Below are 25,724 nucleotides of genomic sequence, written 5' to 3' on the forward strand. Positions count from 1 at the left end.
ATTATTTTGCCAAAAGCAGCTTTCAAAATACTCAGTTTTCTGAGTAATACTAGTTGCACCTTGCCCTTCTCGGTCAATCTCATTAGCTGCAGTGAGACAAGACTTACACAAGCCATAATGTTGAACTGAAATCGGGTACGAACCATTCATGTTTTGTAAGTGTTCACGCAGTAGAAGGACAGTCACCTACGGAATTCTCTTTGGTTTTATTTTTCTGTGGAAACTGCTGTAAGCTATTCACATCGATCTGAATTGATGCCTTAACTGATAAAGATAAGTGTTTGATATCTCTTCTTTACACTCTATTAATGTGCCCTGCCATCTTCATGGATGTTTGGACAAATAACATAAGATACCTCTGTTTCTCGGACCTTCCTAATATCCTGCCATTCACTGAATATTCATTGCTCCTTCTTCAAGAGGGCATGACATCACATTTAACTTAGTAACCACTCTATGATGTAGAACCCTTTCACAGGCTTTAAATAAAGCCTAATATGCCACTATTTAGGAAAGGAGAAGACTGGGAGCTATAGACGAGTGAGTCTGACCTCAAGTGTTGTATAAGTTGTTGGAGGAAGTTCTGACAGATAGGATATATATATTCTTGGAGAGGCAAAGACTGATGAGAGATAGCCAATATGTTTTGGTATGTGGGAAATCGTGACTCACAAATTTGTTTCTTTTGAAGAGGTGATCAGGAAGATTAATGAGCGCAGTGCAATAGACATTGTCTACATGCAGTAACTTTTGGAGTGCAATGTACAGTTCTGGTTGCCCTAATATAGGAACGATGTTATCAGATTATTGAGATTTACAAGGATTTTATCGAGATTGGACGGTTTGAGTTATAATAAGCAACTGGATAGCCTGACATTTTTTTAATCTTAGAACATAGAACATAGAACATAGAAGAATACAGCGCAGTACAGGCCCTTCGGCCCTCGATGTTGCGCCGATCCAAGCCCACCTAACCTACACTAGCCCACTATCCTCCATATGCCTATCCAATGCCCACTTAAATGCCCATAATGAGGGAGAGTCCACCACTGCTACTGGCAGGGCATTCCATGAACTCACGACTCGCTGAGTAAAGAACGTACCCCTAACATCTGTCCTATACCTACCCCCACTTAATTTAAAGCTATGCCCCCTTGTAATAGCTGACTCCATACGTGGAAAAAGATTCTCACTGTCGACCCTATCTAAACCCCTAATCATCTTATACACCTCTATCAAGTCACCCCTAAACCTTCTTTTCTCCAATGAAAACAACCCCAAGTGCCTCAGCCTTTCCTCATACGATCTTTCTAACATACCAGGCAACATCCTGGTAAACCTCCTCTGCACCCGTTCCAGTGCCTCCACATCCTTCCTATAGTATGGTGACCAAAACTGCACACAATACTCCAGATGCGGCCGCACCAGAGTCTTATACAACTGCAACATGACCTCAGTACTCCGGAACTCAATTCCTCTACCAATAAAAGCCAGTACGCCATATGCCTTCTTCACCGCACTATTTACCTGGGTGGCAACTTTCAAAGATTTGTGTACATGGACACCAAGATCCCTCTGCTCATCCACACTACCAAGTATCCGACCGTTAGCCCAGTACCCCATCTTTTTATTACTCTTACCAAAGTGAATCACCTCACACTTAGCTACATTGAACTCCATTTGCCACCTTTCTGCCCAGTTCTGCAGCTTATCTATATCCCGCTGTAACCTGCCACATCCTTCCTCACTGTCTACAACTCCTCCGACTTTCGTATCATCCGCAAACTTGCTCACCCAACCTTCTAACCCCTCCTCCAGGTCATTTATAAAAATGACAACAGCAATGGTCCCAAAACAGATCCTTGCAGAACACCGCTAGTGACGGCACTCCAAGATGAACCTTTGCCATCAACTACTACCCTCTGTCTTCTTCCAGCCAGCCAACTCCTAATCCAAACCTCCAACTCACCCTCAATGCCATACCTCCGTATTTTTTGCAGTAGTCTACCATGGGGAACCTTATCAAACGCCTTACTAAAATCCATATACACCACATCTACTGCTTTCCCCTCGTCCACCTCCTTAGTCACCTTCTCAAAGAATTCAATAAGGTTTGTGAGGCACGACCTGCCTTTCACAAAACCATGCTGACTATCCTTGATCACATTATTCCTATCCAGATGTTCATAAATCCTATCCCTTACAATTCTCTCTAAGATTTTGCCCACAACAGAAGTGAGACTGGAGGCTTGGAATGACCTTATGGAGGTTTATAAAATAATGAATATCCAAGGTCATTACCCCAGAATAAAGGAGACCAAAACTAGAAAGTATATTTTTAAGGTGAGAGGTGAAATATTCAAAATTGACCGGAGGGGCAATTCTCAAACAGAGACTGGTGCGTATATGATATTAGCTGCTACAGGAAGTGAATTAGATCAGGTTGCAATTTAAAATTAAATTAGACAGGTAAATGGATAGGAAAGGTTACAAGGGAAATGGGCCAATTCCAGGCAAATGGGATGAGTTCAGTTGAGGAAACTTGGTCAGCATGGACAAGTTAGACTGAAGTTCGTGATTCCATGCTGTAAATATTTTTGTAGGAGAAAGTAACACTTCAACTACCCCCCCCCCCCCCCCCCCCCCCGCCACTCCGTCAAGGTCATGCAGGTCCTGGGCCTCCACCACTGCCAAACCATTATCACCCGACACCTGGAAGAAGAGCACCTCATAATTCTGCTTTGGGAAAGTGCAGCCACACGGGATAATTGTGAATTTCAACAGCATCTCCATGTCCCCTCCTCCCACATTATCCCAGCTCCGAGCCTCCAACACACCATTGCCGTCCAGACCTGTCTATTACTCACCCCTCTGACGTATCACCGTCTCTCTGACCTTCAGCCACCTATCGCTTTCTCAGCTACACACCCAACACTCCTCCCATTTATCTTTCTTGATTAGATTAGATTAGATTACTTGCAGCATTTTATGAGTTTAGGAGTGGCACACAAAACATGTTCCTCCTCGAGGACTTTGCTTTTATTCTGGTCATGAAGAGATAAGATGGGGAAATCTCTCATTTTTCACCCCTCTCCAAACTTTGGTGATTTAAAGGAACCTTGGGGAATCTCTAAGACAAAGCTCCTTAATATATTGAAAGATGTATATTTGAATGGATAGATTGTTCTGAAACAAGAAATAAAGCATTCTTTCCGAGTTTATTCACTCGTGAGCCATGGCTGTTACTGGCTGGGCCCAGTATTTATAGCCTCAGTCCCTAATTGCCCCCTCGAGAAAGTGATGGAAAATTGTGTTCTCGAGTCACAGCAAGCCCTGTCGTATACGTAAACCCACAATACCATTGGGGAGAGAATTCCAGGATTTTGACCCCGTGACACTGAAGAAATGGCCGATCTACTTGCGAGTCAGGATGATAAGTGGCTCAGAGGGGTACTTGCAGGGAGTGGTTCCCTTGCCTTTCCAGATGGAAAACGTCGTGGGTTTGTAAGGTGCTGTCTGAGGATCTACGGAGAATTTCTGCATTGCACCTTGTAGATATTACACACGGCTGCTACTGAGCGTCAGTGGTGGAGAGAATGGAAGTTTGAGGATGTGATGCCAGTCAGGGAGGGGTTTCTTTGTCTCTGATGGTCTCGAGTTTCTCGAGTGTTATTGGAGCTGCAACCTTCTAGGCAAGTGGGAAATATTCTATTGTAGTCCTGACTGATTCCTCCTGCTCCAATCATAAATTGTTTGCCATTTGGAATTGTTACATTCATACTAATTAGTCTAGGATAGGAGACTTAAGATAATATCATAAAACAATAAGATGTAGGAGTAGAATTCGGCAATTCGACCCATCGAGACTGCTCCATGACTCGATCAGAATTGAGATGTTTCTTAATCCCATTCTATCACCTTCTCCCCGTGACCCTTGTTCCATTACTAATCAAGGAACTGTCCATCACTGTCTTAAAGTCACTCAATGACCTGACCTCCACAGCCCTCAGCGGCAATGAGGTCAACCAATTCACCCTGATCTAGCTGAAAATAATCCTCCTCATCCACAGGGTCATCCCTTCACTCTGAGTTTCTAATTTATTCTACTCGAAGAAGCATCTTCTCCATGTCCACTCTATCAAGATCTCAGTACTTGGTAACTTTCAATCCGAGCACTTTCTCATCTTCAAAACCACATTGAGTAAAGACCCAGAGTTTTCAAACACTCCTCATCTACTAGGTAGAAGTTGCAGTGGGGGATTTCTTTGGGAATAGTGACCACAATTGTGCAAGTTTTAGAATATTCGTAGGAAAAGATGAGAGTCGTCCTAAGGGACGAGTACTTGGGCCAAGGCTAATTATATCAAAATGAGGCAGGAGCTGGGAGATGTGGATTGGACACAGCTATTTGAAGGAAAGTCAACATTTGATGTGTGAGGCTTTCAAAGATCGGTTAAAGATAGTACAAATAGCCATGTCCCTTTGAAAACAAGGGATAAGAAAGGCAAGATTCGTGAACCGGGGATGACAGGAGAAATTGTACGACTAGCCAAGAAGTAAAGGGAAGCGTACTTAACGTCCAGGCAGCTAAGAACAAAACGGGCCTTGGAGGAATATCAGGAGATTAAGGCCAATCTTAAACGAGGAATCAAGCGGGCTAATAGGCATCATGAAATAACTTTAGCGAGCAGAATTAAGGAGAATCCCAAGGCCTTTTATTCTTACATAAGAAGCAAGAGGGTAACCAGAGAAACAATGTTTCACTAAAGCATAACGAAGGAAGGTTGTGTGCCGAACCTGGAAAATGGGTGAGATTCTCAATTATTACTTTGCATCAGTGTTCACTGAGTAACGGGAGTTGATGAATGCTGAGATTAGAGATAGAAGTTTGTTTACTCTAGATTGTGTTGTCATAAGGAGGGAAGATGTTGTGGGTCGGCAAAAAGATATTAAGGTGAACAAATCCGCAGGACCGGATGGGCTCTGTTCCAGGTTGCTGTGGGAGGCGAGAGAGGAAACAATTGTGGCCCTGACAGATATCTTTGTAGCATCCTTAAACACAGGTGAGGGTTCTCCATGTTTTCCTCCTGTACAAGAAGGTTAGTAGGCATAGTCCAGGTAACTACAGACCAGTGAGCCTGATGACAGTGGTGGGAAAGTTGCTGGAGAATGTACTGAGGGATATTATCTATGTTTATTTGGAATAGAATGGGTTTATCATTGATAGACAACATGGTTTTGTGCGGGGTAGATCATGCCTTACCAACTTATTAAAGATCTTCGAGGAAGTGACCAAGTTGATAGAGGAAGGAAGGGCTGTAGGTGTCATTTACATGGACTTTAGTAAGGCGTTTGGTAAGGTTCCCCATGATAAACTAATGGAGAAAGTTAAGTCTCTTTATGTGTAGGGTGTTCTAGCTATGTGGATAAAGAACTGGATGAGCAACAGGAGACAGAGAGTAGTAATTGAAGGGAGTTTCTCGAAATGGAGAAAGGTGACAAGTGGTGTTCCATAGGAATCAGTGCTAGGGCCACTGTTAATTGAAATATAGAACATAGAACATTGAAAAGGACAGTACAGAACAGGCCGTTCAGCCCACCATGTTGTGCCGAGGATTATTCCTAATCTAAAATAAAATAACTTAACCCACGCATCACTCCATTCATTGCTGTCCATGTGCATGCACAGCAGTCGCTTAAATGTCTCTAATGAATGCATACACCACCACTGCTGTCAACACACTACATGTAATCACATCTATTTGCGTAAAGAACCTACCTCTGGCGTCTCCATTATACCTTCCTCCTAATATCTTAAAACTATGACCCCTCGTGCCAATCAATCTTACCCTGGGGAAAAGTCTCTTGATACTGACTCTATCCAAGCCTCTCATTACCTTGTATACCTCGATCAGGTCACCTTTCTTCCTCCTTCTCTCCAGAAAGAAAAGTCAGAGCTTAGTCAACCTCTCTTCGTAAGACAAGCCCTGCAGTCCAGGCAACGCCCTAGCAAATCTTCTTTGCACTCTCTCCAAAGTTTCTGTATCTTTCCTATAATAGGGCGATCAGAACTGGACACATTATTCCAAATATGGTTTCACCACGGTCTTGTAGGGCTGCATAAAAACCTCACGGTTTTTAAATTGGATCCCCCGTTAATGAAAGCCAAAATACCGTATGTGTTCTTAACAAACCTATCCACTTGGGTGGCAACTTTGATGGATCGATGCACTTGAACACTAAGATTCCTCTGTTCCTCCACACTGCCAAGAATCGTTTCTTTAATCTTATATTCAGTATTCAAGTTCGCCCTTCCAAAATGCATCACTTCACATTTATCCAGGTTGAATTCCATTGACCATTTCTCAGCCCAGCTTTGCATCCTGTCTATGTCGCGCTCCAGCCTGTAATAGCCCTCGATGTTATCAACGGCACCTCCAATTTTGCAATCGGCAAATTTACTAACCCACCCCTCAACCTCCTCATCCAAGTCATTTATTAGAAACTACAAAGAGCAGAGACACAAGGACAGAGCCCTGCTGGACACCGTTCACTACTGGCCTATAGGCAGAAACTTGCCATCTGCAACCACTCTCTGCCTTTTGTCAGCCAACGAATTCTGAATCCAACCAGCCAAATCTTCCTGTATCCCATACCTCCTGACTTTGTGAATGAGCCTACCATGGGGAACCTTATCAAATGCCTTGCTGAAGTCCAAACACACCACATCCACCTTCGTCGACCTGATCCGTCACCTCCTCAAAGAACTCAATAAAATTTGTGAGGCATGATCTGCCCCTGACAAAACCATGCTTTAATCATGCCATGCTTTTCCAAATAGTCATAAATCCTATCCCTCAGAATTCTTTCCAAACTCTTGCTGACCATAGACATAAGACTGGTCTGTAATTGCCAGGGATTTCCCTGCTGCCCTTCTTGAAAACAGGAACAACATTCCTCCAGTACAACTCCCGTGGAGAGAGAGGAAGCAAAATTTTCATCAGCAGCTGAGCAACCTCCTTTCTTCCTTCCCGGAGCAGCCTATGATAAATCTGGTCTGGCACTGGGGACTTTTCAATCTTAATGTTTGCCAATGTTTCTAGCACATAAACTTCATCTATCTTGATCTGATCAAGCCTGTTTCCCAGCTCCTTAAAGTTCTCATTCACGACAAGGTCCCTTTCCTTCGTGAAAACCGAAGCAAAATACACATTTAAGACTTCCTCTATTTACTCAGACTCCATGCACACGTTCCAAAAACTATCTGTGACCGATCCTACGTTCTCCCGGATCATTCTCTTATTCCTCACGTATGAGTAAAATGCCTAATCCTAATCTCCCTAATCCTTTCTGCCAAGCCTTTTTTGTGGCCCATCCTGCCTCTCCTCAGTCTACTGCTGAGCTCCTTTCTAGTAATCCTGTAATCTTCTAAAGCTGTGCTAGGTCCACCACCTTACGTAAGTTGCAAATTTCTTTTTCACGACAAGCTCTTCTGTTCTGGTCATCTAAGGCTTCTTAATATTACCTCTTCTTGCCTGTCTCAGAGGAACAATTTTGTGCATCACTCACAATAACTGCTCCTTAAACAGTCTCCACATATCTGTTGTGCCCTTTTTGTGGAACAATTGCTCCCAATCTGTACTTCCCAAATCCTGTCTGATAGCTATATAATTTCCTTTTCCCCAATTTAATATCTTCCTTTGGTAACTGCTCCTTCCCCTCTCCAAGGTTATGGTGAGGCAGTTGTGGTCACTGTCACCAAAGCTTCATCCCACTGCGAGATCTGACACCTGTCCTAGCTCATTGCCGAGCACCAAATCCAAAGTAGCCTCTCCCCTCGTCGGCTTGTCTACACACTGAGTAAGGAAACGCTCCTGAACATACCTGACAAAAACGGTTCCATCCAAACCATCTGCACTAAGGAGGTGCCAGACAATATTCGTAAAGTTGAAGTCACCCATAACGACAACCCTGGTACATCTGCATTTTTTCCAAAATCTGCGGGCCTATGAGTTCTTCAATCTCCCTACTGAAACTAGGGGGTCTGTAGAAATCCCCCAATGAAGTGGCTGCTCCCTTGTTGTTCCTAACTTCTACCTATACTGACTCAGTAGACAAACCTTTCTCAACAACTTTAGTTTCTGTAGCTATGGTGCACTCTCTGGTTAGCAATGCTACATCCCCTCCTCTTTTTCCGCCCTCCCTGTTCTTTTTAAAAGTTCTAAACCATGGAACACCTCGCAACCATTCCTACTCCCGTGAAACCCATGTCTCCGTTATGGCTACAACATCATAGTCCCAAGTACTGATCCATGCTCAAAGTTAATCACTGTCATTTCTGACATTCCTTGTCAGAATGTCAGACATAAACCAGACAAACTTTCAATGATCTCTTTGTTTCATCACGTGAAAATCCTTCCCGATAGATTCACTACATCCAGTCACTGCCCCAACTACAACTACCCACCTCTCAGAAATGTAGCTCTGGTTTCCACCCCCTTGCCAAATATACATCAGTGATCTGGAAGTTGGTGTGATCAGTAAGTTTCCAGATGACACGAAGACTGGTGACGTAGCAGAAAGCATATGCGACTGTCAAAGATTACAGGAGAATATAGATAGATTGGAGAGTTTGACGGAGGAGTGGCAGATGGTGTTCAATCCAGGCAAATGTGAGGCGATCCATTTTAGGAAGTCTAATTCGCGAATGAACTGTGCTGTAAACAGAGGAGCCTTGGGAAAACTTGATGAGCAGAGGGATCTGGGAGTTCAGGTACATTGTATCCTCAAGGTGGCTGCACAGGTGGATGGAGTAGTCAAGAAGGCATATGGTATCCTTGTCTTCGTCAGACGGGTTATTAAGTATAAAAGCTGGCAGCTCGTGCTAAAATTGTAAAGGACTTTCGTTCGGGTGCATTTAGAATACTGTCTACAGTTCTGGTCGCCGCATTACGAAAGGATGTGGATGCTTTGGAGAGGGTGCAGAGAAGGTTTACGAGGATGTTGCCTGGTATGGAAGTTGCCTGGTATGAAGAGAGGTTGAGTAGGATAGGATTGTTTTCATATCCAAAAAAAGGAGATCAAAGGGGGGTCTGACTGAAGGGTATAGACAGGGTAGATAGAGATAAGCTTCTTCCGAGAGTGGGGGACTCAATAAATAGAAGTCACATTTTCAAGATGAGAGGAGAAATGTTGAAGGGGGATATACGTGGCAAGTACTTGACAGAGAAGGTGCTAGGTGCCAGGAACGTGTTGCCAACAGAGGTAGTAGAGGCAGGCACGGTAGATTCATTTATGGTACATCTGGACAGATGCATGAATAGGTGCGACTAGAGGGATACAGATGCTTAGTAATTTGGTGATACTTTTAGACAATGGATTTGGATTGGCTCAGGCTTGGTGGGCCGAAGGGCCTGGTTCTGGGCTGTACATTTTCTTTGTTCTTTGTTTTTTTGTACAATCCAATTCTAGGCTCTCCTGTCTTTGTAGTCATCTTTAGTCGATTATTATCCCCTTACATCTTTATTTCTGCTTTTCCCTCTCAAACTGTAATGCTATCAATACTGGGATGGCGTCCCCCGAGTGGTTCCAATATCTTGTGCTCCCTGATCTTCCTCCACAATATATATGTTAAAATTGGAAAGTCTCTGAGGCATGGGCTATTAATGTACTGATTTATGGTGTCAGCGACTTGGTGTCATTGCAGAAAATAAGGGTCAATTCATAAATTGAAGACTGAATCAAACTGAATTGAGATGGAACTGATAACGGTATTTTGATTTTGCTGTACCATTCTAGAAATGATCAATCTCCAACAGGTAGTGAGACCTCCCCTTTTAGGCCTAGCAAGAAGCTACAGAGTTCCTATAATGACAGAGTGTGAGAGAATGGTAGCGGATGGGGGCACTGTAGAAACTCAACTAGAGATTAATTACTCCGAGTATCGAGGCGATTCAACTTTTGCATCCGATCTCTGATGGTTGCTTATTTGGTTCTCCCCTGAGCCGCCAAAGACTTGCATCTGCAAACGAAAAGTGAAATGGTTCAAAGCTGAGAAGAATCGCACATAAAGTCATAGAGTCATACAGCACAGAAACAGGCCCTTCGGCCCAACCCATCCATTCCAACCAAGTTTCCTAAACTGAACTATTCCCATTTACCTGCGTTTGACCAAATCCCTCCCAATGTTTGCTTTCCACGGAGCTGTCCCAATGTCTTTTAACTGTAATTGTACTCACCTCTACCACTTCCTCTCGTTCTATATACACACCACATGTTTAGTGGAGCATTTGCCACTCAGTTTTCTTTTAAATCTTTATCCTCTCAACTTAAACTGCACCATCTAATTTTGGACTCTCCGACCCTGAGGAAAAGACCTTGTCTATTCTCCTTGCTTATGCCTCCAGTGATTTTATATGGGGACCTCTGTAATTTCAGTCCCTCAGCATTTGACGCTCCAGCAAAGAACGCCCGAGAATATCCAGTCTCTCTTTACTATTCAAACTCTCCTTTTTGGTAACATTCTTGTAAATACGTTTTTTTTCACCCGTTCAAGTTGAACAACATATTTCCTTTAGCATGAGACCGTAATTGTACACAGTATTATAAAAGTGGCCTGACTAATGCCTTGTGCAGGAGAAAAGTGAAATCCCGACTCCTGTATTCATATCTCTGACAAAGATGTGCCAAATGCCTTCTTTACCACCCTGTCTACCACTTGCCAGAAACTGTGCAGCTGAGACCCTTCGTCTATCTGTTCGACAACATTCCCTAGCGTCCAGCTGTTAACAGTGTTAGTTCTGCCTGGTTTGTCTTACCAAAATGTCTTAACTTGCTTTTATCTGAAGTAAACACCACCTGCCGCTTCTCAGTCCATTGGCCCAGCTGATCAACATCTCATTGCAGTCATAGATAGCCTTTTTCATTGCCCACTATCAATCGAGTGTATATTTTGAATGAGTGACCTCTGAGCAATGTCCAGGGGCAACAGTTTCGTTTTTTTTTCCTCTGAGGCATGTCCAGCCGTCAGTAGTGACAAACTCTGTCGTGTTAGTTATTCTCGTCCGAGATCCCTGTCAACCATCTCTTCCAGCTCTCATTTCAAGCCCATCAGAAATATGAACAAAATGAGGCCGTTTGGCTCCGAGCTTGCTCATCCATTCAATGGGATCCTGGCTGGTCCGACACTCCTGGCAGTTTGTATGGAATGCACCTAACACGATTACTATCCATTCGCCCTTCTCTTTGACACCTGACCTGGCATTTATCACCCTCTCACTTCATCAGCAGCAATCCTTTAGTTTGTTTTTCCTTTATTTTCTTATATATCTCAATCATGTCTCACTGACCCCCTCCATCTCCTCTGCTTAAAGCAAAACAAACTCTGTCTATCCAATATTTCTCCATCACTGAACCATTGCAGCCCTAATTTAATATTTCGAAAATCACACCCGCATCCTCTCCCAGTGGTTTTGCCTCCATTTTGGAATGTGTATTCTAAAACTGCATAAAATAATTTCGCTGTGTTGCCTAAACAATATTTAACTGATATTTACCAGGCACATACTTTATACAAAGGAATGGTAGGAGTCTGGAGTACGCTGGCAAGGGATACGGCAGAAGAACATATAAGAGCAATATTTAAGAGGCATTTTGGCAGACACATGAACATGCAAGGAATAGAGGCTTACAGACTGTTTCTAGGCCGATGGGATTAGTATAGCATGGCATCATGGTTGTATACAGACATGGTGGGTCAAAGGGGCTCTTCTTGTGCTGTACTGTTCTGTGTATTAAGTGGTGAGGGATGGCAGCTATATTGTGATTTTTGCCACTCTAATTTTAACACAGCGTTTACATTACTAATGATTTTGGTTTTCCCTTTATGTTCTGTATTCCATGTTCACCTAGCTCCTACTATTCCGCCATGACTTCAAACAATTAAAACCATTGAGACAAGTCAGCAGAAGACAAAGCAAATACAATACAAGGCAAAGAGTATTCGACTTATTTCACTGTCCTCAGAGAAACACATTTCTCACCATAGTTCTTCTTGGAATAAGTGAGTGGGAATCTTATTTTCATTCACTGTTGAAATAAAGAGGGACTGATGCTGTTATTTCAATGGAATGTAGAAAGGCTCCAAAAATCAGCTGATTTTAATGAATGCACCAGTCAAGTCACAGACAGGCAGAGAGATCTATGTAATTTCAGTGGGTGGTTTTCCTCTGATGCAGACGCGATGGGCTGAATAGCCTTTTTCCTGTGGGACTGTCGGTCTCTATGATTCGGTGCAATTAAATTTGTGCAAGTAGATTCTTTTCATTTTTTTAAAATGTGAGTGATGGAACTATCTGTTGAATCCTTTTGATTCCTGACACTAACCCTTTTTATTGCATGGCAGGTTAATGACTGATTCCTGTGGTGCAAATTCCAGTTGTACAACAATAAAATAGTGTATCTACGTCCTGTATTTGTGCACTCTCTTCTCATAGAGTCACACAAATCGAAAACGCACAAATAAACAATGATCAACCTGATCTGATCGCATTTTCTCGGCATTTGGCCTATAACCTCGTATGTTTTGACATTGCAAATGTCCCTCTGCATGCTTTTTTAATATTCACTTGATCAGAAAATTGCCCGTTTCGATTTCCTTCTAACCAATTGGCCTTGCTTTAACTTCGATTGGTGATCTCCTTTCACACTGCACCCTCTCACTGACTGTTTGTAATCAGCCTGCTGTCTGCCTTTTCTGTTCCACTTGCACCCTTTTCCTATTTACCATTTCTTTTTCTCTTATCACACAATATTTTATGTTTCACTACATTTAACTGGAAGAGGTTTATGTTATAGGTTTATGTATATGTTAATATCATGTAATACAATGATATTAAAAACGTGTACTTAAATTTGTCTATGTTTGGAAGAGCGACACATTCTAGCATCTGTAATAAAATCAGGAAGACCTTTGGATTTGGTTTCAGATGTTGGATATTAGGAAGCAGAATAAATTGGACATAGGAATAAGAGTAGGCCATTCAGCCCCTCGAACCTTGATGGAAGGAATAATGACTGGGGGCATAGATAGAAGGTAAAGGCTAAAACGTTTTAGAAAGATGCATTGCAAACTATCCATCCTGCCAACTGAGTTAATTAAATAGAAAGATGACATTGTGGACTGCATTGGGGACTATTTGATAACATAAACTGAAAGAGGTTATTTTCGACATATGCACATACAAAAAGGCTGGATGAATAATCGATGACACAGCTAACAATTCACTAGGGAGTACTGATCCAAGTATGCTGAGGGTTCAAGTTACGTTTCTAGTAGAACAATTCAACTCCTCAAAATGGTGTCCTGAAGTTAACACAAGGCAAGGACTGGGAGGCAATGAAATGAGCCTCAGGAGAATCTCCATGGATAAGCAGTGGCCAACTTGGATTCAGTAGTTCAAAGCCATTCTTGAAAATAAAAGGATTCACGTCAAAATGCAGAACTCAAAAAAAAACCAGAATCACTTATGGTTGAAAATGGGGATTAAGGAGTGCTGCTCAATTCAAAAATGCAAGTGGACAAAGCCACAAATTGTAGAGGTAGATCAGAGAGCTGAAAATATTTCAGGAACGCTGAGATGGTGATAAAAAAAATATATGATTGTGAAAGTAAAATTTTAATAAACATAAAAATACATAAACCGTCTGTGTTTTTGTAAAAGTAAAGAGAGTAGCACTCTGTGCGAAATGCTGCATAGTCTGAAGAATTTTGGAAGATAATCATCAATGCATCTAATGTTTCCAAGATCACTTCATTCCCCACTCTGGAATGTCGATGGTCAGGTCCTAGTGTTTGTCCACCATTACCGCTATTAGTTACTCAGCACCAAATCCTTCCTAATAATGATTTTTTTTTCACTTTTCCCGCCCTCTCCACCCTTAGTTATTTAACATTTCCAGACACTTACTTCTTCTTTTATGAAGACAGAAGCAAAACATTTGAAAAGATATACCGCCATTTCTTTATTCCCCCATATATGTTGACTTCGATTCTGGCAGCACTGGACCTCCATTTATCTTTATAAACTACTTGTTCTCACATATTTATGGATATATTTACAGCCAATTTCTATGCACAATGCAATTTTGCTCTTCTATGTGCAGTTTTCGTCTGCATATCTCAAGAAAGATGTTATGTCTGTGCAGAGAAGGCTCCGAAGATTCACCAGATTTTATGAATCCCCAGACTTGGGGCAATATCCTCGTGGGAAAATTGGGACTGTATTAACCAAGGGAATTGATGGATGTGCGATGATCATTGCAAGTACAATAACATAACCCTTGAAAGGAGATACATGATACATCAGTTTACTATTTACCGGTTGGGGGAGACTATAACCGGCAGAATTTTAAAATAAGTAGGAGTTCGGTCCAAGATGAGGGTTTGTTTTGGTTTGCTCAATGGATTACAATCGTTTAGAATTCTGTACCTGGTTGGGGGGGGGGGGGGGGAGGAGGGGTCTATGTCACTCTATCACTGCGTATGTTTAAGGTATAGACTCATAGTTTTCTGATTACCAATCGTTAAGTGTGTTGTGGGAATGGAGTAAAATGCAGTGACGTGCTTGATCAGCTGTATTCATATTCAATGGGATGACAGGTTGAAGGGGATGAATGGCCCACTACCCTTCCTACATTCCTCTCTTGCAAAAGCAGCAATTCCTGTTTCTTTTCTTTCTTAGAAAATAACTCAAACGTTTTCCTTCCCTAACTATAAAACTCTACTCTGAAATGCACAATTTATAGAATTGTCAGCTCAAAAGACTTCTTCTCTGAATTAATGTAATGGTTATGAAAAAGGACTGTGTTCGAATAGACTCCAGCCATCCTTGTGTCGGGAAGGGATTGAAGATTAATGATGGCTGAGTCAAGCCTCATCGAAGCAAACATGCCCAGCAAAGATATCTGAAACATCTGTGTTTTCATAAATATCAGCTTCAACAAATTTTTATTTAACTCCTGGCACGGAAAAGAAACATCAGCAACTTTTTTTTAATTTTTAAAATCAAGTAAGATGGAGTCCAACTGAAGAAATGACGCATGTGAATATAGACAGATAGACACGACATTTACTACTTAAATTTCTAACAGCATTTTTCACAATGAAGTGCACATCCATCAGTATTGTACCCATTTCATTAGCACAAACTGCCGAGCTGGGCCCTGGTTTAATGTACATGATTCATTTTATACCGTCATATATTTATCCACTATAGGTAAAACATTAGTTACTAAATACAAAATAAATTGTTGATCAAAGTGCAAAGAATCCAGTTACTCTCAGCAACGTTTATAAGTTAAAAACGTTCGAATCACAAACGTTCATTTTTAAGCCTTGTGTAAAAACATGCTCTAAATAGATTACAGAATACAACTTTATTGAAACACGAATCAAGTGATGCACTGAAACGTTATACAATCTGACAATGCTTCCCACTGAATTTGTGTCAGGATTGAAATGCACAAAACTCATTATCTGAGTTTCACATTGAATTTCACATTGAATTTGAGCATGCATTTATTGCTGAGAGATAAAGAAGTTTGCTTTGTTTGACAATGCATGTGCACACGCGCGCGTGCGCGACACACGCACTACGCATACAAGGATTCAAAGGGTGTGTGATTCGCTCAATCCCGCACCTTATATCACGTTTCGTTTCTTTCTCACTCAAATTTATCCACATCTAGTTTCCCACTCAATAAATAACCCGTGTCAAGGAGCTGCTAGCAGATGGTATTTATATTCTGGGTAGCATCTGACAGCAAAAATTGAAAGGTGGATACTTGTCTGAATGGCCATTAAGTGAGAGAGAGGAATGTTAAACCATACTTAGGTGTCCTTAGTACACAAGTCACTGAAAGTGTGTATTGCAGATGGAGCCGACAACAAAGAAAACAAACTTTATGCTCTATTCATAACAAGAGAATTAGAGTACAGGAGCAAGGATGTCTTGCTGCATTTGTACAATGCACTGATGAGGTCACACATGAATGTCATGGATAGTTTTGGCCTCCTTTTCTGAGGAAGGGTGTTCTTGCTATGGACAGAGGCATCAAAGCTTTCCCAGACTGATTCCTGGAATAGCATGATTGATGGATGAGGGGGGATCAGTTCATATTGTATTCACTGGCGTTTACACAAATGAGAGGTGGGGGACATCTCATGGAAACCTATCAAATTCTGACAGCAGTAGACAGGTTAGATGCAGGAAACATATTCTTGATGACTTGGGAGTCCAGAAAGATATGTAATAATTTAAGGACAAGGAATAAACTGAACTGAAATGAGGAGTTATGTCATTAGGCAGCGAGTCAGGAGCCAACGGAATTCATTACCACAGGAAGTAGCTGCGGCCAAACCATAGTGTGTTTACAAGAAGGAGGTAGTTACAGCTGTTGTGGCTAAAGGGACCAAAGCATGTGGGATGGAGAGCAGGATAGAAAAGAGCTCGATGATCAGCCGCAATCATTTCGAATGATGGAGGAGGCACGAGTGGCTGAATGACCTATTCCTGCTTTTACCTTCTATATTTCTATACTGTTTGTTGCAAACATAATTTAGGTATTAACGCCTCAGATTTCCTTCAGTGAAATGTTTGACAGTTTTCGAGAATAAATTTCGCTCATCCTCAAAGATAATCTTCATGCAGTCTTGATGGCAATTTGAAGGAAGAACAATACTTTCACTTCACGAAAAGATCATGTCGATTGCTTAGCAAGTGGACTTGAAGAGGTGCTTCAATTCAGAATGCAGCCACTAACGGTGATTTACTTCAAATAGCAGATATTCTTTGATTTTGTATAACACTAATTGGTACGAGTCTTGGTCTGGTTAAGCTCAGAACACACAGCCTCAGGATAAAGAAACACTAACTGAAGACAGAAATGGGGAGGAATTTGTTCACTAACAGAGTAGCAAGTCTTGGTTTGGACCAGGCCAGATTCTCTCAAAACATTTCAAGAAAGCTTCCTAATCCTAACTTTGCACGTTGTTTTAAGCAGGAGTACAGCGGATATTCCACAAGGGATGCAACTGGTCAAACTATTTAGTTTTAACCAAAACAGAATTTACGTACGAGATTACCAAAAGAGAACAGAATTGAGAATAACTTAACCTATCCAAAAACCTAACAGAGTATCCCACTTTAATGATGCTGTTTCAATACGTGCAACACTCCCGATGCACACTCTTTGACACAAAAGGAATAATCAAACACAAAAGCTTACAGGAAAGATGTCAGAGCGTAGGTCAGCATGGACCTGCTAATCATGAGTCCAGCCGTTAAAAAACGGCCTGAACGCTTTCAGTGTATAGCCAAACTGCTAAAAACCGAATCAAACCAGGGGCAACTGGTTACACCCATTTCATTGTACAAGTGTTTTTTTTTTCACTTAAAAGCCTTTTGCCTAAGGCAGCATCTGTTGAGTCAAATTGTCCCTAAAATCCATAAATTTAGACTTTTTGGAGTCTATGTCTTTTGTGAACTCTCGGGAAGAAAAAACAAGGACAACATATAGTTGTGAAAAGATCTGCATCGTCACTGTCTTTGTAACTTGCTAACACAGACAGTTGTGTGACGTGGTAGAGTCCTTACGTATATTTAAGGCTGAGCTAAGTTTTTCATCAGTCGCTGAATCAAAAGAAAGGGCAGGAAGATGAACGTGAAGAATATGGGATCAGCTTGATCCTGTTGAATGGCACAGTTGGCTCAAGGGGCCGAATGGCCTACTCCACATGCTGTTTCATATGGGTTTATGAACTACAAACTAGTCCTACCCATTTAGTTCAGTATGAAAGACACATTGCCTGATAAGAATTTTTTTGTCTCAAAGGAAGCAAGCTGTATATAGTAATAACATTTTGATTGTTGTACATGCACATGTTGTAGTAAGCTATTCCTGAAGTTTTGAATTAGCAAATTGAATAATTATATTCACGCATTTTTGGTGTTTGAATACTAATTTGAAGCTACTCTTCAGCAGCCATTTTAAAATAACACCATTCAGTTTATGCACGGCCCATTTGTCTAAAATGCAATTTTTAAAAAAGACAATCACTCACACTTGTAGACGTCACTTGCTAGGCCAGAATTTCCTGTCTACATAAATGGGCAATTAAGAGTGAAATGTAAAGGGGTTCCTTTTGGCGTCCCTACTCTTATCCAGGAGGCCTTGTTCTAAATCCAATCTGCTCCAGAAGCGTATAATCTCTCAATAATTTGAGTAGAAAACCCATTAGTATTGCACATCCTGAAGGGTATGTAGGCCACACAAGGTAAGGATGGCAAATTCACCTGACAGCGTGAAAGTGAACCAGATGACTGGTTTTTACTCCTCCCCAATAATCAACAGCATCATTATTAAAATTTTAATGGTAGATTTGTTTTCAATTGAATTCAAGTACCACTAAAAGCCATGCATAAGATTTAAACTCAGGTGCCCGGAATAAAATATATATCTCGGGAATAATAATCCAGCAACAGTGGTATTAGAACATTGCGCTAATCCTTAGAAGGCCTATGGGGAATCATTAATTAATCGCCTCATGGAGGTGCCCATTTTAAACTGATTACCTGAGATGGGCTTAGGCCCGAAACATCGATTCTCCTGCTCCTTGGATGCTGAATGGCCAGCTGTGCTTTTCCAGCACCACACTCTAACACCTCTTTATAAATCAGACTCAGTTTGGGACTGTGGAACTGTGCACTCTGGACTGCCACTAGCACATGTATACTACGAGCAGTGACTCTATTATGGTGTTCAACAACCCAAACAATGTTCTTTTTCCCGTTGTTCGTCATGAGTTATTCCAGCTATCAGTGCCGCCATTTATCCTTTTAAATGTATTCCTTCATTCAAAATCCCACCACTCTTTGGGTTATTGTACATTTCCGAATTGTGTGTAGGTTTAACTTGTTGTTTCTGCTTTGTATCTTCAAAGCCCAGTTCATTGCAATGAAAGAGCATGATGTATTAAGAATTAATCCCGAGGTCACAATTTAAATTTGCGTGATGTGCATTGCATGTTAGAAGCATTTAACGTGGTGGGCATCTGCTAATGAAAAAAAAGCAAACAGCTGTAATGAATGAGTGCCTTAATCTGATCTCGACAGAAGTGTTCTGTGCAACCTCCGTTGGGTCATAGTGAGGATAATGTATTTGTATTATAGTCATAGAGCCATACAGCACAGAAACCAACGCTTCTGCCCAACTCGTTGACGCCAACCAGAATTCCCAAACCTAGCTACTCCCACTAGCCTGCGTTTGGCCCATATCACTCTAAACCTTTCTATTCATGTACCCATCCAAATGTCTTTTAAATGTTCTAACTTTACCTGCGTCAGCCACTTCTTCAAGAAGTTCATTTCACATGCAATCCACCCTCTATCTCAAAACGTCGACCGTCAGTTTCCTTTCAAATCTCTCTCCTCTCACCTTAAAAAGTATGCCCCCATGTTTTGAATTCCACAACGTGAAGGAAAACAGCTTTGCTATTCACCTTACATACACCCCTCACGATTTCATAAAATTCAATAAGGTCACCACACAACCTCCCTAGCTCAAGTTTTAAAAAATCTCCCAGAATCTCCTTATAAATCAAACGCTCCAGTGACTGAGTTTAGAGTCATGGAATCATAGAGTCATAGAGATGTACAGCATTGAAACAGATCCTTCGGTCCAACCCATCCAGGCTGACCAGGAATCCCAACCAATTCTAGTCCCACCTGCCAGCACATGGCCCATATCCTTCCAAACCCAATCTATTCATATATCCATCCAAATGCCTCTTAAATGTTAAAATTATACCAGCCTTCACCACTCATTCCATACATTTACCACCGTCTGTGTGAAAAGCTTGCCTGTTAGGTCTCTTTTATGTCTTTCCCCTCTCACCCTAAACCTATGCCCTCTAGTTCTGGACTCCCCGACCCCAAGGGAAAATACTTTGCCTATTTACCCTATCCATGCCCCTCATAATTGTGTAAACCTCTACAAGGTCTCCCCTCAGCCTCTGACGCTTCAGTGAAAATAGCCCCAGCCTGTTCAGCCTCTCCCTACAGCTCAAATCCTCCAAACCTGGCAACATCCTTGTAATTTTTTTCTGAATGCTTTCAAGTTTTCACAACATCATTCCGATAGGAAGGATACCAGAATTGCATGCAATATTCCACCAGTGGCCTAACCAATGTCCTCGACAGCTGCAGCATTACCTCCCAACTCCTGTACTCAATACTCTGACCAATAAAGGAAAGCATACCAAACGCCTTCTTCACTATCCTATCTACTTGCGACTCAACTTTCAAGGAGCTAAGAACCTGCAATCCAAGGTCTCTTTGTTCAGCAACATTCCCTAGGACTTTATCATTAAGTGTATAAGTCCTGCTAAGATTTGCTTTCCCAAAATTCAGCACCTCGCATTTATCTGAATTAAACTCCGCCTACCACTTCTCAACCCATTGGCCCATCTGGTCAAGATCCTGTTGTAATCTGAGATAACTCCCTTCGCTGTCCACTACACCTCCAATTTTGTTGTCATCTGCAAACTTACTAATTGTACCTCTTATGCTCCCATTCAAATCATTTATGCAAATGACAAAAATTAGAGGACCCAGAAATGATCCTTGTGGCACTCCACTGGTCACAGGCCTCCATACACAGCAAAGAAACATTACCCTTCTGTCCAACACGTCCATGCCAATCTGATATCCCAACCTAATCTAGTCCCACTTGCCAGCATCCAGCCTATAACCCTCCAAACTCTTCCTATTGATATACCCATCTAGGTGCCTTTTTAATGTTGCAATTGTACCAGCCTCCAACACTTCCTCTGGCAGCTCGTTCCACATTGGTACCATCCTCTGCGTGGTCTCTCTTATATCATTCCCCTCTCTCTAGTTCTGGACTCTCCCACTCCAGGAAATTACTTTGTGTATTTATCCTATCCATGCCCTTCATGATTTTTTAAACCTCTATAAGGTCACCGCTCAGCCCCCGACGCTCCAGAGGAAACAGCCCCAGCCTATGCAACCTTTCTCTGTACCTCACATCCTCCAAAAATGGCAACGTCCTTGTAGATCGTTGTTGAACTCTTCCAAGTTTCAGTGAATCTTTCCACTAAGAAGGAAGCCAGAATTGCCCACAATATTCTAAAGTGGCCTAACCCACGTCCTATAGAGCCGCAGCACGACCTCTCAACTCCTGTGCTCAATGCTCTGTCTAATAAAGGAAACCACACCAAACACCTTCTTCACTATCCTATCTACCACAGCCCTGACAACATAATGATAAATCTTTTTTGAACCATCGATAATAATATTCTTCCTAACACAGCCCAAGCCGAAATGTGCTCATTATCCAAAACTGGCCTCAAAACATCCTGACCTGCTGTGCTTTTCCAGCAACACATTTTCAGCTCTGATCTCCAGCATCTGCAGTCCTCACTTTCTCCTCAAAACATCCTGTACAACCTCAGCATGATGTCCCAATTCCTGTACTCAACGGTGTGAACTATAAAGACAAGTGTGGTAAATGGATTCATAACTACACTGTCCACCAGTGATGCAATTTTCAAAGACCTATGTGCCTGAACCCCCCCCCCCCCCCCCACCATGTCTCGCTGTTCAACAACATGACCCAGGACTCTACCATTAATTGTACAAGTCTTGCCATTCTTTGCTTTAGCAAAATGCAATCCCTTGCTTTTCATTCGTCTCTCTCATACACATGGTCGCTCTCAAACAGACACACATTCACTCCCCACACTCAAATGCACTCACATTCTTATACTTCATCACACTAACAATTTACCAAACATGCGCACACGCAAACATGCATTCTCTTATGCGCACTCTCATGCACAAACTCACATGCAACAAACTTAGGTTCTGTCATTGACGTACACATGCATATAAGTCAATTGGGTGAATTTGCATTTGTCGAATTATATTTGTAGATATAATAGTTTTTGCTCTGAATAGAACAATTGAGCTTTCAAACGAACATAAGTTTGAAACATGAGCTCTAACTATGAAATACTTGTATGCATATTTATATTCTGGCAAACTGATTCCTCAACACTGATCTCTGTGGGAATAGGTAAGCTGATAGCAGCGAACAAAAGACGATATAAGTACAGAAGTTACTGGAGTGATAGAAAGGATTGAACAGATAAGTAGACACATAGCCCAAAAAGAATGAATGAAATTTTAACCGAAAAAGAAATAATAATTAGTTTGACTAGGAAAGGGGAAAAGCTGATAGTGGGGACAATGAGTAAGTAAGAATGTGGCAGGTCTGTTCAAAGCAGCCCATGTCGGCCTGGGGTGTGGTGGATGGGTAAAGAACATGGAAAGAGTTCTATCAGTCTCTAAAATGATTGAGCTCGTTACTGATTAGTGAAGACTGCAGGGTCCCCAAGCAGGAGATGATATGCTGTTCTTCCAGCTTGATTGGAGCGTCGCTGGAGCACTGCAAGATCCCAAGATTCTAATACTGGTCATAGAGTCATACAGTACAGGAACAGACCAGATATCCTAAACTAATCTAGTCCCATTTGCCAACACTTGGCCCAAATCTCTCTAATCACTTCCTACACATATACCCATCTAAATGCTGTGGTTGTACCAGCCTCCTCCACTTCATCTGGCAGTTTATTCCGTGCACACACAATCCTCTGCATGAAAAAGTTGCCCCTTAGCTCGCTTCCAAATCTTTCCCCCTCAACCTAAATCTATGCACTCTAGTTCTGGACTCCCCCATCCCAAGAAAATATTTTCTCTATTTATCCTGTCCATGGCCTTCATGATTTTATAAACCTCCATAAGTTCACCCTTCAGTCTCCGAAGCTCCAGGGGAAACTGCTCCAGCCTATTCATTCTGTCTCCATTACTCAAATTCTCCAATCCTGGCAACATATTTGTGAATATTTTCGGAACCTTTCAATTTTCCCAACATCCTTCCAATAGGAGGATGATCAGAATTGCATCAGAAATTTCCAAAATTGGCCGACCATTGCCTTGTACAGCCGCAACATGACCTCCCAATCCTATAAAGGAAAGGATGGTCAGCGTGGAAAATGGTGGGCTGTTGAAGGAGCGGGCTTTGGGAAACTAGGCGCTCCACAAACTGATGGTTCTGTGCGGCGGAGACCACATTGTGTGAAATGAATACAGTTGAGTTAAGTGCAGGTAGATTGCTGCTTTACGCAGAAGGTGTATCTGAACAATATTGTGTCGGTGGTAACTGGGAGAAAGTTCAATTTTCAAATTTGTGCAGCTCGTGTGAACTGACCAAAGTTTGTTTTTTCTTCCTGCCTTCTGCTCAAACAAAAGAGCTGTACTCAATCACTGGACAGGGGACAGTTTGTGGTTGTGGTGAGTCAGCAGTTTTCTGATTTTCAATAACGAGTTCTGTATATACAGTCTTGGAGTTAATAACATATTTTGTTTCTTTCTTTACTGCTCTATCTATCTTTCTTTCTTCACATACATCTTTTATTAAGTTAGACTCCGACGGAATTACGCTTTAAAAAAAATAAAGAATTTGCAAATGCACCTTTTTCAGGCCAGGTGTTAAATGAATACGCGTTGAAGCTATCATTTATTGAAACAAGTATTTGTCCAATATCTTTACTGACCATACTTGCTTCGATGAGACAGAACTCAGTCATTTCTAATTTTTAGTCCGTTCCCAAGACAAATGATAGCTGGGGTCTAATCTCATACATTGCATTTTCAAAGCCATTGTATTCATTCAGTGAGGAAGTCTTTAAGAAAGCACTCCTATGCAGTTCAATTGTTCTGTTCACACAATATTACTGCAAATGTGTTCCAAGTATATAAATTGGAAGGGAATCCTTCCTTCTTTGAAGTAACAATGCAACAGCGAGCAGCTTGTCAAAACAATGGCTAAATGGTTACACAAAGATTTGTGTTTAACGACATTACAGTTTAACAGTACAATCATTAACAGCTGATCTGCAGAAAAAGTGAACATGGCTAATTTATTGGTTATTGTAATGGTACAATGCTGAGTTTTTCTAAAAAAAAATCTGATTGACCACTCCTCTCTCTTGATGTAGCTAAATACAGGAAGAAAATGTTCGCTTGCTACCGAACCGCAATTGGCCATTCGAAATTGGATAATCTGTGTGATGCCCCACCGAGGCAAATAGTGCTGCAATAGGCCCTTCGGGCCACCATGTGTGATTCTGACAACGACGCTGATCTATATTAATTCCATCTGCCTGCGCACGGTCTCTCTCTTTTCTCTGCCTCTTAATGTGTCTGTCTAAATACCCAGTAAACATTGCAATCATAGCTGCTTCTACTACATTCCCTGGCAGCACGTTCCAGGCATCTACCTCTCTCTGTGTAAAAATAGTTGCCTTGCACATATCAATTTTTTTTCCATTTCCCCATAAACCTATGATTCCTTCCCGCCCGCCACTATATTCAACATTCCTTCCCTGGGAAATAAACACCGACTATCCACCTTCTCCTTGCCTATGTTAATTTTATGTTTTTACGAGGTATCACCTCAGCACACAACATTTGGTAATGAAAACCACCGAGGATGTCAACCTCTCCTCATAGTTAATGCACTCTTATACAGGAACATCCTGGTAAATCTCTTTTGCACCCTCTCAAAAGACTCAGCAAAGACACTGCTGGGTGGCAACCAGAACTGCACACCATACTCCAAATGCGGCCAAAGTAAGGTCTAAAAACATTTCATACTAAAGATTTAACTTGAATTGGCAGTGCTTGCAAATACCAATACATTTCAAGAAATATTGAGAGTACTCGCTGTGTTTGGGTATAACGTAAAAAAGAGTTTTTAAAACCATTTTGCAAACTCTCCAATATTGTAAACAGACCTGGTTCAGTTATCTTTGAATCGGGTTAACCTGCTGTGGGAAAACATAAACTATCAAGAAACGATTAAGTTAACAGCCAGCATAACATTACCCGATCATCCGGGATGTTCTGTCATTACAGAAACATGACTGGTGCTGGCCTAACCGGAGGATCACCACACCTCATGTGAGGGGAGAGATTGGAAAGGAGAATCCTGAACTGTTCAGAGAGTCATATCGTTATAGAGTGATACGGAATGCAAATAGGCCAAACGCCACAATTCAATCAGGCTGGCCAGATTTCCCAAAGTGAACGAATTCGATTTGCCTACATTTCGTCTGTATCCCTCTAAATCTTTCCTATTCATGTGTCAGTCCAAATGTATTTTAATTGTTGCAATTATGCCTGTTGTGATTGTTAAGAGGTCAGCCAAGTGAATATCAAAGAACATGAGCTCCCTGATTGGGACTGTTAAATTGGTCCAATCAGGGAGCCCTGGCTGACAGACATAAATGGAAGTGACAAGTGTTCTTTGCACTCTGGATGCTAACTCTGAAGAAGTTGGGCCATTGTCAAGTACTATTGTACATGCGTGTAAATAAAGAGTATCTTATTCACAAGGTACCAGCCTTTGTGGAGTTCTTTCAACATGACTCAGTGTCTAAAGCAGTTTGTTTTAACTGGCAATGTCCTGCATTAGGATTGGGACTGGCCTGTTTTTCAGCAAGGTCTGGACTTGGTTGTGATCACCAAGCACAGAGGAATGCCTAAAAAACTGTTCAGAACGGCAATGCAGCGCACACTGTT

The 25,724-nt window shown here is 41.7% G+C and overlaps 1 pseudogene; it reads left to right on the forward strand.

Annotated features, from left to right (window-relative positions):
- Nucleotides 1-25,724, forward strand: part of LOC148135504 (uncharacterized) — a 303,943-nt pseudogene that overhangs the window by 207,111 nt on the left and 71,108 nt on the right.

This window comes from Chiloscyllium plagiosum, unplaced genomic scaffold (assembly GCF_037043375.1).
Source record: "Chiloscyllium plagiosum isolate Xiang-an unplaced genomic scaffold, Cpla_swu_hap1 HiC_scaffold_49, whole genome shotgun sequence".
NCBI lineage: Eukaryota > Metazoa > Chordata > Chondrichthyes > Orectolobiformes > Hemiscylliidae > Chiloscyllium > Chiloscyllium plagiosum.